The sequence below is a fragment of the Xiphophorus maculatus genome, chromosome 11, assembly GCF_002775205.1.
Source record: "Xiphophorus maculatus strain JP 163 A chromosome 11, X_maculatus-5.0-male, whole genome shotgun sequence".
Taxonomy (NCBI): Eukaryota; Metazoa; Chordata; class Actinopteri; order Cyprinodontiformes; family Poeciliidae; genus Xiphophorus; species Xiphophorus maculatus.
The window spans coordinates 156,336-173,767 of record NC_036453.1 but is presented as its reverse complement, the minus strand read 5'-3'; the positions used below and the strand labels follow the sequence as shown (position 1 = coordinate 173,767).

Below are 17,432 nucleotides of genomic sequence, written 5' to 3'. Positions count from 1 at the left end.
CATTTCCTACTTTGAGAACTGTTGGAGTAGATGTGTTCACCCTATGAGCTGATTTCAAGTCAGTCAAATAGTCTCTCCACCAGCTGTTGCAAAAGCTGGTCAAAAATTTCACTGTTTGCTGTGAGTACCTGATTTAGGTGAGGTGGCAATGGTAAACTGCGAGAAACGCCCCTCCGCCCCCACACACATAGAGAAAAAAAGTTCACTGCGGTGACCTCTGCATGAACAGGTAGGCTGTTATTTTTAGCTTAGTTTATTCTGCAAACGGCTGAAACATTTTGTATGGAAAAAAAAACATGTTGACATCTCAAAATTAAACATGAACAGTAAAAGACGGAATATACTGTATGTAAACACAGTGGCTATGTTTACATGATAAAGGCATGTTACACATAAAATCTAAAATGTGGTATAATTGCCCCTTGTATATTGAGACACTAGCAGATCTTTGTACTCAGCGTAACTGGTGTGGCCACATGGGAGTCTAGCGGCGGTAAAGTGTCACAGTATCCACAGTTTGGACTAAGTCAATGCCTAGCAGGCAGTATTCAGGGCATAACAACCGGAGAGCAGATCTGGACATTCTGACTCCACCCTCCACCCGCTTTGACGAGAACAACATCAGAAGGAGTGATAAATATCCCACAATAATCAACACAAATATCTGCAGGAGATAAAAGTATATTTAGAGCAGCTTTTCCAGAGCTGATTTTCATTAAATGTCGGTTTAGACACATTGAAGGGAATTTGGAACTCTCCCTGGAGCTGCTTCTTCTAGGCTAAATAAAAATGCAGCTTTGCTCTACTTTATTCAGGCACTCGTCAAACTGTTGATCTCACTGCTGAGTGGATACGGGCTTTTGGAGCACCAGTCAGGAGGACTCATCATACGAAAAAACAACAGGACGTTGTTTGATTTTTGTTGGGAATCCGGAGCCGCATAGAGTGCACCATGTAGTTTAAAGGTACGGTATGCTTCACATTCCATTAAGATTGAGTGACAGCACATATAGGCTACTTTATGAGCTGGTGTGTTAATGTCCTGTTTTTGTTTCAGTGCAGCTCATCCTGCAGGAATTAAAAGAAATGCTTTTGACAGTGGAAATAAAGCACAAACAAACCACTCTGAAATAGTTAACTTGATTTTATATTCACAATCATAAAACCATTTTTTAGTGGTTGTTGTACTGATTGATCAAACTGTGTGCAGTTTGCCTTCTGCAAACCAAATTAGGAGAGGTCTGCTCTGTGTACCTCATTCTAGTCTTTAGTGTCTTTGTTGGGTTACAGTTTTGACGAAGTCAGTATAAACTGTGATATACATTTGATCAGACTGCTTCCAAAGCAGATTGTTCATCATTAAAACAACCCTAAGAAGCTATGGTTTATTTTAAAAGCAGGGTTATGAAGTATGGTAGCCTCTACAAGAATCTACATGTATTTGATCATTTTCCAGGTCTGACTTGTACTGGAAAACAGAAGCTAGAGCACTTAAAATACTTTATTATTCATTCTTCTATCAAAAAGATTTAAGCTTCCTATTTAACAGATTTATATTTAATTTGAATCAGTTTTCTTTGAATTACCTGAACTAAAATTTTAATCAAATAAATTGATTAGTTTCGACTGACTGACTGACTGAGAGAACCCACAGACATTTCAAATCAGAATCACTTCAGATCAGGTGTCAAACAAAGCAAGTTTTCAACTTTTAAAACAGAAGAAACTTGTACAAAATTTACAAACTATGCTTCAAAAAAATGCATATTCAATGTAGGATTGTGGGGTCCAAATTTGACAAATTTTAATACTATAGCTTGTAAAGAAGAGTTGATTTCCTGCAAGAAAACAACATAAATTGAGTAGGCTGTTTACCAAGCTATTACTGTGAAACCCATTGTGCTGTTTCATAGTTCATATAACAAAAAAACAGTTTGTCCTGAAGTGTTTGGAAATCTTTTGAAATCTGTTACAGAAAACTGGAAAATGGATTGTAAAATGAAAAATGTGTAAGATTCCTAAAAACATCTCCAAAGAAGCTAACATATGTTAAGTGTGTCGTTCTTTCATTCCTACCCAAATCAGTCTAGAAAATTCTTGTTCATACAGTATTTATTCATCACATAATAACTTTGTAATGTGTTTTAATGTACCACTGCAACAGATTGTTTGCATTTAAGTTTAAAGAAGGATTAGTTCAAGATCAACCAAGATCAAGGAACATTCTGAACTTTTTTTTTTTTAGCTCTGAGTAGCCAGTATGAACAAGAGAAGATCTCAGATTAGTTCTTATAAAAATGTAACAATTTTTATGAAAGTACCGTATTTTCCGCACTATAAGGCGCACCTAAAACGCTTCAATTTTCTCAAATCCGACAGTGCGCCTTATAATCTGGTGCGCCTTATATATGGACCAATATTGAGGCACAACAGGTCTCGCAACTACGGTAAGCAGCCGCCGACTTCATTTTAACCCGTAGAAGAAGAAGCGCGCGGTGCATGCTGAGATATATGGCTGCGTGAAGCGTGCCGTTTCATTTCCATTTGTGTGTTTGTGTAAAGAGCCAGAATGGCTCCTATTAAGAGACACACTTACGACGCAGAGTTTAAACTCAAGGCGATCAGTCACGCAGTAGAACACGGGAATAGAGCAGCAGCGAGAGAATTTAACATTAACGACTCAATGGTGCGAAAGTGGAGGAAGCAACATGATGACCTGCGCCAAGTGAAGAAGACTAAACAGAGTTTCCGAGGGAACCAAAGCGAGATGGCTACAGTTGGAGGACAAACTCGAACAGTGGGTTGTTGAACAGAGAGCAGCAAGTAGAAGTGTCAGTACAATCACTATTCGAATGAAGGCAACAGCGCTAGCACTCGAACTTATCAATGAATTTAGAGGCGGTCCTTCTTGGTGCTTTCGGTTTATGAAAAGATGTAATCTCTCCATCCGCACATGAACGAATACCACGTCACTTACTTTACCTCGGGGAAAATAATAAAACAGCTGTTTATTCATTTTGGGAATGAACGGAGTTTTCAGAACGCTGGTTTGTAATTTATTAATAAAGTTTGACTGACCTAACTGTTTTGTTGACATTCCCTTTAGCGCAGCTCCATCTAATGGATGCATAACGTAACCCCAGCCTCTACTGTAGCACCTATTCTATGTGCCTTATAATGCGGTGCACCTTATATATGGAAAAAGTTTTAAAATAGGCCATTCATTGAAGATGCGCCTTATAATGCGATGCGCCTTATAGTGTGGAAAATACGGTATTCATTTTTGTTGCTGAGATTAGACTAAACCAACAAAATGAAAACTATTCAACCAAAAAAGTAAAAAACCTGTATACCTATCTTTTATAAAGGAAAACATCTCAGACTGTTTACAGGACCTACAATAAAATGTTCTTTTCTACTTTGTTTCACTAAAATATTGCATGTCTAAAATGATTTCTAAATAGAAAAAAATAGCTATTTAGCATTTTTAAGTAAAAAATAAACATGTCCTCTGTGTGTTTTCAGCTTGGTCATAATGGCCCACAACAGTTTGTAACCAATAGCACTTATATATTGTCAGTAAAAGACAGCAGCCTATTGGTAGGGTTCAGATTTTACGGAATTGCAGCAACCAATTGGATTAAGAACCAATAACCAAATGATTTTAGCCTCTGTAAATGTGCTAAATCCTTTAACAAAACAATTTGCTAATAATGTAGTAACACTTTTACGGCAATAAGATAAAACCATTTGCCAGTTGCGTGGTAAGTCATTATGTTATTTGTGTGATGTAAAATAAATCTTTGAACACATTGTAAATGTGAAACACCTGCATGTTACATTAAAACTGTTCTCCTGAATTCTAGCATATTCCAGTTCAGTTACTAAGTAATCTAAATAACAAATGCATGTCACAGTAATTAATGAAATATTCCATCATTCATTAAATTTTACCTAATTATAACAATGAGTAATTAGTTGTGCATTCTTTATTGATACATACAATCTAAGCAGTGTCCCATTTGCTATATATACAATATCCATAAAATCTGCAAAGCAAATATTTAATCCCAAAATTGCATGGCAGTTCATGTTTATACCATTATCAACTAAATGTATTACATGCTATGTTTATAACATAATAACTTACTGCATAGTTGGCAAGTTATAACATTGTTGGCTTTATTGCATTTAAAAAGGTTAACATTATTATGTCATTGGACTTTTTGTACTTGTTGATACAAGGAAAAATAATAGCATGCTATGCTATCTGGGCTTATAGCTCTTTTTGAGGAAAAGTTTGTTGCATGTAGATATGCTATATTGCCAAAAGTATTTGCTCTCCCATCCAAATTATCCGAATCAGGTGTTTCAATCACTTCCATAGCCACAGGTGTATAAAATTAAGCACCTAGACATACAGACTATTTTTACAAACATTGGTGGAAGAATGGGTCACTCTCAGGAGCTCAGTGAATTACAATGAAGGATTGTGATAGGATGCCACCTGAGCAACAAATCCAGTTGTGAAATTTCCTTGCTCCTAAATAACCTCATATGTGAGTCAAGGCAGGTGAGCGAATACTTTTGTCAATATAATGTATATAACCTGGCTTCAGAGTTGTTCCCTGTATTCTTTCTGTCATACTAAGTGGTGATCTTGACTCTGTGTGCATATCTTAGAGGTGATCTGAGACTAACTGTATGTTGGTTCTCTGTAATATAGCATCAAAAATATCACATGATTTATTGTTTTTTAACTACTGTACTTTTTACATCTGGTCTGATTTTTTTCTTGAGGTCTGACCTCGTCTTCTCGTACAACTGATCCTTAACTGTTTTCCGTTGGCCTTGGATTTGAGATCAAGTTCTAAAACTGAACTGTTTGCTTATTCAGTTTGTGGCCTGGTTATTCAATAACATTGTTTTGGTTGACCCTGTGAGGTGACAATGCTCTTGACCATCTCTCGTCACAGAAAATAAGTGTGTCATTATATGAAGGACTTTGCTTTAGTTTGTGAATTTGGTTTCCAGGTTTGTGTTTTTTTGTGTTAGCATTGTATTTTTAATGAACTGTATATTGTTAGTGTGGTCCCTGTGAGTCTTTCTTGTTTTTGTTCAGTCATTTTGCCCAGTCAGCCTCTCTTAGGTGCCTCAGCCTCTTTGTTCTCTTTCAGCTGTTGCTATTCAGTATTTGGACGCTTTGGCCTTCATTACTCACCTTTGAAAGGTCACTCTTGTCAATGAAAATTAGAATCAAAATTGGGATTTTCTCAAATTAGATTGTTTTTCCTCAAATTTTTTCAAGTTAAATAACATTTTTGTGGATATTACTACTAATACAGATATTAACAACTAATACAATAATAGACATAATTAATTAGTTAAATTTATTATGGTGGTGGTATCTCAGGACTCAATAACTTAAGAGAGGCACATGAAGCAAGGTCTTTTGTAGAGATTGGGAGGAGAATCACAAGGTTCAAGAGGCACCAAATGGATCCAGAACACAGCTGCAGCCATTGTGTTAAGGATCCAGAGACAACATCAGTCCTTAGTTCAGTTCTTACCTGAACTAAGGAGAAAAGTGAATGGATTGCTAAGTTATTTAACGTATTCTTTTAAGACAAAAGTAATTTTTATAGCTCATTTCCAATTTATTGCAGTGAAGAGGACTTGTCTTACTTAGAGGACTTCATTCAGTTAAATTAAATGTATATTTTTCAGAGGTTATAGGTTTATGTTCCAAATATAAATTATACTGTCCTCTTAGAATCAGATGTTTTTCCCCTTGCTGTCATTTACATACATTTGCATAACTATCAGATTACCCACCCTTCCTGGAGTCCTTGGAGGGGGTACTGGAGAGTGCCCCTCCTGGGGACTCCTTTGTTCTGCTGGGGGACTTCAACGCTCACGTGGGCAATGACAGTGAGACCTGGAGGGGCATGGTTGGGAGGAACGCTCCCCCTGATCTCAACTTGAGTGGTGTTCTGTTGTTGGACTTTTGTGCTTGTCATGGACTGTCCATAACGAACACCATGTTCGGGCATAAGGGTGTCCATATGTGCACTTGGCACCAGAACACCCTAGGCCGCAGTTCGATGATTGATTTTGTCATCGTTTTGTTGGATCTGCGGCCACATGTCTTGGACACTCGGGTGAAGAGACATGCGGAGCTGTCCACTGACCACTACCTGGTGGTGAGTTGGCTCCAATGGTGGGGGAGGATGCCGGTCAGACCTGGCAGACCCAGACATGTTGTGAGGGTCTGCTGGGAACGTATGACAGACTCTCCTGTGAGGCGGAGCTTTAACTCCCATCTCCGGCAGGACTTTGAACACGTTCCTGGGGAGATGGGGGACATCAAGTCTGAGTGGACCATGTTCCGTGCCTCCATTGTCGAGGCGGCTTACTGGAGCTGTGGCCGCAAGGTTATCAGTGCCTGTCGCGGCGGCAACCCTCAAACCCGTTGGTGGCACTTTCGGTGAGGGATGCTGTCAGGCTGAAGAAGGAGTCCTATTGGGCCTTTTTGGCCTGTGGGACTCCAGAAGCAACTGATGGTTCCAGCAGTCGAAGCGGCATGCAGCTCGGGTGGTTGCTGAGGCAGAAACTCGGGCATGGGAGGAGTTTGGAGAGGCCATGGAGAAAGACTTCCGTACGGCTTCAATGCGATTCTGGTCAACCATCTGGCATCTCAGGAGGGGGACGCAGTGCAGCACCAACACTGTTTATAGTGGGGATGGTGTGCTGCTGACCTTGACTCGGGACATTGTGGGTCCATGGGCAGAATACTTTGAAGACCTCCTCAATTCCACCAAGATGCTTTCCATTGAGGAAACTGAGCCTGAGGGTTCTGGGTCGGGCTCTCCAATCTCTGGGGACGAGGTCGTTGAGATGGTTAAAAAAGCTCCTTGGTGGCAGGGCCCCGGGGGTGGATGAGATTCGGCCAGAGTTCCTTAAGGCTCTGGATGTTGTAGAGTTGTGTTGGCTGACACGACTCTGCAATATTGCATGGACATCAGGGGCAGTTCCATTGGATTGGCAGACTGGGGTGGTGGTCCCTCTGTTCAAAAAGGGGGACCGGAGGGTGTGCTCCGATTACAGGGGGGTCACACTCTTAAGCCTCTCTGGCAAGGTCTATACAGGAGTCCTAGAGAGGAGGGTCCGTCGGATAGTCGAACCTCAGATTCAGAAAGAGCAGTGTGGTTTTAGTCCTGGTAGTGGAACACTGGACCAGCTCTACACCCTTAGCAGGTTTCCTCGAGGGTGCGTGGGAGTTTGCCCAACCAGTCTACATGTCTACAGGGAACCCTGTGGGGGGTTCTCTGGGAGTATGGGGTACCGGGCCCTATGATACGGCTGTTAGGTCCCTGTATGACTGGTGTCAGAGTCTGGTACGCATTGTCGGCAGTAAGTTGAGTTCGTTTCTGGTGAGAGTTGGACTCCGCCAGGGCTGCTCTTTGTCACCGATTCTGTTTATTACTTTCATGGACAGAATTTTTAGGCACAGCCAGGGTGTTGAAAGACTCTGTTTTGGTGGCCTTAGGATTGCATCTCTGCTTTTTGCAGGTGATGCTGTCCAGTTGGCTTCATCAGGTCATGATCTGCAGCTCTCGCTTGAGCGGTTCGCAGCCGAGAGTGAAGCGGCCGGGATGAGGATCAGTGCCTCCAAATCCGAGGCCAGGGTCTTGAGCCGGAAAAGGGTGGAGTGCCTTCTCCGGGTCGGGGGGATGGGGGGCACACTGCACCAAGTGGAGGAGTTTAAGTATGTCGGGATCTTGTACACGAGTGAGGGAAGAAGGGAGCGGGAGATTGACAGGCAGATTGGCGCAGCGCCTGCAGTGAAGCGGGTGCTGTACCTGTCTGTCGTGGTGAAGAGAGAGCTGAGTCAAAAAGTGAAGCTCTCGATTTGCCGGTCGACCTACGTTCCCACCCTCATCTATGGTCATGAACTTTGGGTCATGACCGAAAGAACGAAATCACGGATACAAGCGGCCAAAATGGGTTTTCTCTGTAGGGTGTCTGGGCTCTCCCTTCTTGAGCTGCTACCCCCGCGACCCGACCCTGGATAAGCGGAAGAAAATGGATGGATGGAGGCCTTTGCTTCAATATGTATAGTGCTTCATTTCACTGGTTTAATGCAGGGATATTATTGCTTGGCAACACAATCTGAAAAGTAAATGATTCTTTGAAAGGACTTTTTGAATTAAACAAATGTCCAGATTTGGTTTGTGCTTGCAAGAGTTTTCAGCCTGAGAAATAAATGCAGCTCTCTAGGGAATGTGCCTGCCTGTACTGTGAAATGACAAGATCCAAAAGTACACTTTATTCCTTCATAGCAATCTAAAACTGCTGAAGTGATTGGTTTAGGAGACCAATCCTAAACCACCATCCTTGGGGTTGCACCATTTTCTATGGGTTAGGACATTTCCTTCAAACAACCTATGTCAGATTTATTTTACTTTCCTGTCTATAGCTTTGAGCAGTGACCTTTTACAGAACTTTCAAAAACTTTAGAGGGAAGTTCAAATAATCTGGTGCAAAGTGTTGTTAGGACGTACCATATTTTCAGAACATTCTACAGTGAACAGCTGTCCGCCTTCAGTCTGATGTTTAAGTTGTTCCTGAGGTGGAAATCAATGACTCTAGGTAGAACCCAAACTCCTTTAATAGAACATGTTCTGCTGTGTCTCTGGAACTATTTAGTTCTAAGATAACATAATTGGAGTTTTTACTTTTGCTTTTACTTTTGCTTTAATAACTCATTTGAGGGGTTTAAATTAAATTTTATTTTGATTCTAATTTATTTTTTTGTGGTATTATATTAGCCTTCATTGTGTCCTTGCCCCTCTAGATTTGTATAAGGCCTAGAGTTTTAATTTTTTTGCCTGTATAATCTCTGCCTGTAGTGTGTGGTTGAATGCAGGAAGGCCTGGCATAAAAGGAACAAACAGCATCTTGCAACATCTTACCTTCATGGGTGTGGCAGGATTATAAAGACTGTACTACACTGCTTAAAGTTTTGTTCTTATTCACCAACATTCCCGTTACTTAGTGGAGTCTGCACAGCCTTTAAGATCCTTATAGTTATTGGATCAATTTATAAGGAAGGATTTTTAGAATTCAGTCACAAACAACAAGCAGAACATTAAAACATATGTTAAATAAGTTATTTATTTTCTTACATATTTTTATTTAAAAACACTAAACATGGCAAGTCAGATAATTTAACAACAAACTCCTACAGTTAAAGGTTACATCTCCTGAAAAGTGTTAAGCAGTAGTATGAAACATTTTCTACAAATGGACAATTAAAACAGTGTAAACCTCTCCATGCTTTGTGAAAGCAAATATGCTGTCCACCATTGAGTGACACTCACCACTGCTAGAATTTCATTTAATATTAGATTCTGTTCTTTAAGCTTCACTGCCTTATTTTCACTGTAACGTGTAAAAAAGGGAACTCAGTCAAAAATTGACTGTTTGACAGCATAATTTTCTTATTGCAAATATAAACTCCTTAAACTCAATGTTTTCTTCATTCTTTTACAATGTAACATCCTGGGATTTGTTGAAATGGGGCTTTTTCTAATCTTTGGCCATATGGCACCTTGGAGAAGAGCAGGGTAGAGGGGGAGGGTGGCATCTAGGTCAGTCTGTATTCTGGAAACAAAGAGTAAACTAATCCTTATAGTTGGAATGTAAAATAGATTTTTTTATATCCATAAAATAAAAAGTCAATCTGAATCTGCTTTTGCTATGGGGACAATGCAAGAAAGATTTTGGCACAATGTTTGGTAGCTGCAACTAATTTCACAGCGCCTAAATTTAGGTCACATTAAAAGCTATACGTTCAAAATAAAAAATTTAATAAGTTAAAAAAAACTCAAGCTCTTATTTTGTATTAAGATGAAGAAAACATGTTACACTTTGACATGAATATTTAAAAACCTAAATCTGAATATAAAAACTCCATTCCAATGATTTATGTAGATCCGGACCAGAAGGGAATTTTTGAATGAATATGATTTTATTGGTCTCTGATGTTGTGAAGGGCATTTATTTTTGCATAACTCCCTTACAATTCCACCACTGCTTTTCAGTCAGGTTGACGTTTGGAGCTTGGCTAGGCCCTTGCAACCAATTGTTTTCCTTTTTCAGCCACTCTGTTGTAGAACAGATGCTTTTTAGAATGGTTATTCTTTGGCAGCACCTTAATTAAGAATTTTTCAAAACTTGTAATTGGTTATTAAAACCCCCCAAACAAATAAAGTTTGCCAGTTTTTTAGTTTTGATGGAGGTATCATTGATATAATTTCCCTGATATATCAGTGAAAAGTTACGATAAAATAGCACACAGTGGGAAATGATACACAGCTCTGAATGTTTTATACTGCATTTTACTTTGTATTCTGAACAAAGGTGCTTTGGAACTACATACTGCTCTTAACGATTCTCTGTAGACGAACATAAACTGGTTAAAATGCTGTAGCATTTCAAGTATAGATCAGGGAGGCTGAGATTATCTGTATGGGGGCAGGGCTCCATTTAGAGAGATTTAGGTCATTACTGAAAATGTCATGTTAATACTGTTGTCATTCAGCTTTGAGTGACAACATGTCATAAATGGATTTCATGGTGGTTCTCTCTGTCTCACTGAATGGATCAATAGAATCATTGATCTATTGATCAATTTAAAATTTAATAAGTAAAAAAAAAATTCAAGCTCTTATTTTGTGTTAAGATGAAGAAAACAACATGTTACACTTGGACATGAATATTTAAAAACCTAAATCTGAATATAAAAACTCCTTTCCAATGATTTACGTAGATCCAGATCAGAAGGAAATGTTTGAATGAATATGATTTTACTGAATGGAAAATCAGATCCATTCAGTGGATCTGATTTTCCTTTGAACTTCTCCAGTCGTGTTTTTGCACAAATTTTTTTACAATGAAAATTATAGCAACTTAACACATAGGAGCAAGGTATGCTGCACAGTGTTGATTTTCAACCTCTGAAAAAGGTATGCTGAAGAAGGAACGGCTTATCCTGCTCTCTCGTCTTTACTGATAACTTTCCCTTTGAGTTATTTTGAAGATGTTATTTATTGATGTTATTTTAAAGGTGTTGAGGGGATACGTTTTGGTGGCCTTTGATGGCCTCTGCTTTTTGCAGATGATGTGGACCTATTGGCCTCATCAGGTCATGATCTGCAGCTCTCGCTTGAGTGGTTCGCAGCCTAGTGTGAAGTGGCTGGGATGAGGATCAGTACCTCCAAATCCGAGGCCAGGGTCTTGAACCGGAAAAGGGTAGAGTGCCTTCTCCGGGTTGGGGGGGGTGTCCTGCCCCAAGTGGAGGAGTTTAAGTATCTCGGGATCTTGTTCACGAGTGAGGGAAGAAGGGAGCGAGACATTGACTGGCGGATTGGCGCAGCATCTGCAGTGAAGCAGGCGCTGTACCGGTCTGTCGTGGTGAAGAGAGAGCTGAGTCAAAAAGTGAAGCTCTCGATTTACCGGTCGATCTACGTTCCCACCCTCATCTATGATCATGAACTTTGGGTCATGACCGCAAGAACGAGATTGCGGATACAACGGGCCAAAATGGGTTTTCTCTGTAGGGCAGGGGTCTCAAACTCCAGTCCTCGAGGGCCACAGTCCTGCAACGCCTCTGCTGCACCACACCTGAACAGAATAATTAGGTCATTAAGGCTCTGGAAAACTGATCTACACAAGGAGGAGGTCATTAAGTCATTTCATTCCAGTGTTTTGTACCTGTGGCACATCTAAAAACTGCAAGACTGCGGCCCTCGAGGCCTGGAGTTTGAGACCCCTGCTGTAGGGTGTCTGGGCGCTCCTTTAGAGATAGGGTGAGAAGCTCGGTCATCCGGGAGGGACTCAGAGTAGAGCCGCTGCTCCTTCAAATCGGGAGGGATCCAGTTGAGGTGGCTCGGACATCTGGTCAGGATGCCTCCTGGACGCCTCCCTGGTGAGGTGTTCCGGGCACATCCCAGGACACGCTTTAGGGACTATGTCTCCTGGCTGGCCTGGGAACGCCTCAGGATTCCCCCAGAGGATCTGGAACAAGTGGCTGGGGAGAGGGAATTCTGGGCCTCTCTTCTTAAGCTGCTACCCCCGCGACCCGACCCTGGATAAGCGGAAGAAAATGGATGGATGGAGGCCTTTGCTTTAATATGTATAGTGCTTCATTTCACTGATTTAATGCAGGGATATTATTGCTTGGCAACACAATCTGAGAAGCAAATGTTTCTTTGAAAGGACTTTTTGAATTAAACAAATGTCCAGTTTTGGTTTGGGCTTGTAAGAGTTAGCCTGAGAAATAAATGCAGCTCTCTAGTGAATGGGCCTGTCTGTACTGTGAAATGACAAGATCCAAAAGTACACTTGATCCAAAAGTACACTTGATAGCAATCTAAAACTGCTGAAGTGATTGGATTAGGAGACATCCTTGGGGTTGCACCATTTCTATGGGTTAGGACATTTCCTTCAAACAGTCTATGTCAGATTTATTTTACTTTCCTGTCTATAGCTTTGAGCAGTGACCTTTTACAGAACTTTCAAAAACTTTAGAGGGAAGTTCAAATAATCTGGTGCAAAGTGTTGTTAGGAAGTACCATATTTTCAGAACATTCTACAGTTAACAGCTGTTCGCTTAGGTGTTCTGGGCACGTCCCACCGGGAGGAGGCCCCGGGGAAGACCCAGGACACGCTGGAGGGACTATGTTTCTCAGCTGGTCTGGGAACTCCTTGGGATTCCTCCGGAGGAGCTGGAACAAATGACTGGGGAGAGTGAAGTCTGGGCCTCCCTTCTGAAGCTACTACCCCCGCGACCCGACCCCGGATAAAGCGGAAGAAAATGGATGGATGGATATTTTAAAGACACTATAAATATTAGAAAGTTATTATAAAGATATTATAAAGTTTTTATTATTATACTTACATTGTTGACATCATAAAACATCTTTTCTCCAGATTACACTTAGAAACACAAGCTCACAAATAGCAATTAAATCCAAAGAAAACAGTGGCTTTACTCTGTAACTTCTAGAACTGTTTTGTTTAAATGTCATGTTTTCAGCTTTGCTAAAAGTCACTTACACTTTGAAAAGTATTTGAGTGACTGACACAAGAGAAAACTAGAAACAGTGAACAACACAGAAAAGCTATTTTGATGTATATTACAATTGTATCGCTCAGTGGAAGGACAGGCACAAAACTGCAAAATCCATTTCAATCTGAGTGTGCATATTGGACTAAAGTTTTGAGAAGATTTGTGACTGTAATTATAATGTGACTCTGACTTGAGTACAATTTTTGTACCCCTCTATCCACCTCTGATTATGCAGTTGCATCTTCATATTCTTCTTCTCAAACATGTGAACCATTTATTTAGATAATGAGTGATTGTGTTTTAATCTGAAGTATCCATGTAATTAAAGGATCCAAAAGACTTCAAATCAATGCCAACTCTTCTCCAGATGTTATACATGTTGCTTTTACATTTATTCTGAGTGTGTCACCTGACACACACATTCAGGAGTGCTTTCTGAAGTTTCTTAACTACATCAAAGATGCCTTTAGCTCTTTACATTAGTCTGAGATAAATTTAGCCTTAATTTTCACTCTTATCTAAATTCATCATGTACGGGTTAGGCCCTGTCACGTCTGGGTATGTTCTGTTTCTGCTGACCTTTAAGCTAGGGTTTAGTTGATGCGTTGAACTGGGTGTGTGGCGTCGTGCGCCAGAAGCAGCAACACCACTCCCTCGCATTGGACCCACGCATTGTCGCAGTACCTGGTCGTGCACCTCTGAACCGTTCAAATAAACTGGACGATTTGCACTGACTTTTGTATAAAACTTCTGAGAGGGCTCATTTTATGAGAATATGGCTCCAGGGAATACATTAACTACAAATGCCATACTGCTGTCTTGGTTTGCACAAGCTCAACACGAACTTTCAAAAGTGTAACTATAACTCAAACCTTAGTCACTCATTTGAGTAAGGGACTACAGATAACTTGCCTTCATTGCTAATTCTGGCATATTCTGTTGTGTACATTGTTCTTTCTTATACAAATAACAATTGACTGTTAGATGCTCTGGAAACTGACTTGAACACAACAGCTCCTGTTGTATTATTTATTCAGTCTGGTGGTTTGTGACATCAGCTCCACTAAACAGTCTGCATGTATATCAAAATATAGACAAGTTGGACTTTTCCTTCTGATTTGGTAACTGTTTTTGTCAGTGAATGTTTTTTAAAAATCTCCATCATCCATTCAGTCTATGCCACCAATAACTCCAGTAAGTGCAAGGAAACCCACACAAGTTTTGCATCTGATTTAACTCTGCCCAGAACAGGGCAGGGCATTTTGCCGACAGTTGGGTGTATAGGAATAGACAGACATACGGAACCACGAAACCAAAGAGTTTATTTGAAGCTCAACTTCAGCATAGTGATTAAAGTGTGGTCTTATGGTAGCCTGTGTTTTTTTTGTCCACATTTGCCACCAATGTAGCTTTATCCAGAGTGCAGATGAAGGGTCAACCCAGATTCCTCAGGACAGCTTTTTTTTTTTTTTTTTTACCAAAATTAGGCTACTGCAGATATCTGCTGGACTTTCATTTTTTTAAACCCTTGAGAGCAGCTTTAGCACCAATTGACATTTTTAGTTGTAACTCTGAAACTTACAAAATATCTTTTGAGTTCTCATATAGCTAGGAAATTTTTCATCATTGCCACGAGGATTAGGAGTGTTTTAGCTATTCCTACCAAAATTCTAATACTGACACAGCTTTTAAATGGACCTATAGTATAATTACGAAGGAAGATGATTACACATTGCTAGTTGTAGGTTCTTTACTCCCAGTGCTGTAGACTAGAGCTGCTTCTCACACAGAGCCATACAGAGACCGTTGGAGGGGCGGGGGCTAAAAAGGGGCACATTGGACAAGATCTTAAAACACCATACAGCAACATAGTAACAATCCATATTAAGCTAGACTCTAAAATTTAACTGGATCATATTATATCATTGTCATCATATGTGGACAATCCAAAGCATATGTACTCTGTTTTCCCTGATAGGTATAATGTTGCTGAGGGGTTTCTTCTGCTGCCAGTGCTGGAAGGCTGTGTTGATCCGAGACTGTTGTTTTTAAACAGACCATAGGAAAGAAGGTTGCTGGTTATGAAGTTATAAAATAAGCAAATTTGCTATTTTACTAAATAAACCCTATCTGACTGTTTAGCCTCCATAGAAACTTGCCTGAAGACTGCTCTAAAGATTTAAAAAGCTCAGAGGGATTAACCACATATAATTTTTCAATGTTAGCACCTTAGAGAGATCTAGAATTGTAAGGTTGAGGGATGAATTATTTTCATTAGATTTTGTCATTCTTGAGAATCTTGAGAAACATCCATGCATTTAAGCTCAGTCAATTACTGTAACAGTGTTTTCATAGGTCTGCCTAAAAATATATATCAGAGGTCTACTGGAAGTCTGGGGCCCCTATAAATTAGGGGTGCAAATTAGCACACGCCACTGGCCAAATGCGGGTAAAAGTATGAAGTGGCATGTAAATTGGAGCAACGCACCTGATACCGTGGCGGGTTGACAATTTGAACAAAAAAAAAAAAGCTTCATTCAGTTTGAACTTCTGTCCAGGATGGGACTTACCGTCTGAGGCATATACTGTATATGGAGCGGCACAACAAAAAAGTATATTAAACATAATTTTTATCAACCGCGACAGCCCATTGTTTTTTTTTTTTTTGACAGACGTTGGGCTTACCCAATGAAATCCATCAGTTCTCTTTGGCCTGCCCCTCCCCTCCGAGGTGATAAACAGCGACATTTCAGACTCCGAGAAAAGTGAGCGGATAAGAGTCTCGTGGGAGGATGATGAGAGAGACGTGACCAGGGACAGATTGAGGAAGAGTTCGGGTTAGCTGCTGCTGCCTGGTAAGAAGGAGTGTAAATGTTCATGAAGAGGGAGCGTTTCATGCAGGCAGGAGGGCAGGTGTGTGGGCGTAGGTGTATGCATGGGTGTATGGTAAACTCCTTGACAGTAAATCGATTTTCATAGAGTTAAGAATAAATCATATATTTTACACAATTTGCTTGTAATGTTGGGGTTTGTAATCAAAAGTAAAAAAAACAGTGGCTGGTGAAATGTCTGAGTGGCCAGTAAAAAATTTTCTCCGCCAGCCGCTGTGGCTGGTGGAGAAAGTTTTTAATTCATACCGCTGCTATAAATGCTTGAATTGTAACACAGACCTAACATCTATAGATCTAAAGGCTATAGATCTAAATATATAGCCTTTGTTAATTGAGAATGATAATGCTATGAAATTTAATTTCTTGGTTTCAGAAGAAATAAATTAAAACATTAGGATTTAATTAGGAGGTTTACTTTGTAAAAGTGCACAGAATCATCTTGATATTTTGGATTACCATGGCTACAATCTGATGAAATCTGTAATTTTTGTGTTTGAGCTGAGTTTGTTCACAAACACATCACAGTAAATAATAGCCAATAATCAGTGATTAGTTTTAGGCTCAGCTCCCTATCACAGACTTCACTTAAACTATATTTAATCAGTGCTAGTGATGCTGATGTTCTTAGTAGGAAGGGGGGCTCTAAATCAGATTCTGCCTAAGGCCCATATTACCTTGGGCCCGGCCCTGCATGAAGGACTAGAGTTCCTCCACTGCACATCTCTGTGCAGAGACCTTTGGAGGGGTAGGGGCTCAAAGTTAAAAAGGGGCACATTGAACAAGATCTTAAAACACCATACAGCAACATAGCAACAATATTAACCCATAGAATTTAATATTTAATCGGATCATATTATATAATTGACAATGCAAAGCCAATTAAGTCTATGTTTTCCCTGATAGGTACACTACATTGTCAAAAGTATTCACTCACCTGCCTTGACTCACATTTGAGCTTAAGTGACATCCCATTTCTTTTTTTCTCCGCAGAGTTTTTGCGGCGCTAGTGGCTCATATTTTTTCCACAGTAGGCAAATCAAAGATGTCTTTAGCTGTTTACACCCTCCTTCCTAGTGAGGAAGGAGGGTGAGGAGAGGGGGGAAGACATGCGGTAAAGGTCGTTGGGACCGGGAGTCGAACCTGCGACGTCCGCGTCGTCCGCGTCGAGGACTAAGGCCTCCAAACGTGGGGCGTGCTAACCCCCTGCGCCACCACAGAACGCCCCAACATCCCATTTCTAATCTATAGGGTTCAATATGACGTTGGTCCATCCTTCACAGCTAGAACAGCTTCGGCTCTTCTGGAAAAGATGTCCGCAAGGAGTGTGTTTATGGGGATTTTTGACTATTCTTCCAGAAGCACATTTGTAAGGTCACATACTGATGTTTGATGAGAAGGCCTGGCTC

At 40.4% G+C, this 17,432-nt stretch overlaps 1 protein-coding gene across 1 annotated transcript in view; it reads left to right on the top strand.

The window, feature by feature from the left end:
• Positions 1–581: 581 nt before the first annotated feature.
• LOC111610089 (PDZ domain-containing protein 2-like) overlaps positions 582–17,432 on the top strand; it is a 118,977-nt gene continuing 102,126 nt past the window's right edge. The window contains exons 1-2 of the mRNA XM_023342501.1: positions 582–965; positions 15,808–15,990. The gene's annotated coding sequence lies outside the window, so the exon portion shown is untranslated. The remainder of the gene's footprint in view (positions 966–15,807; positions 15,991–17,432) is intronic.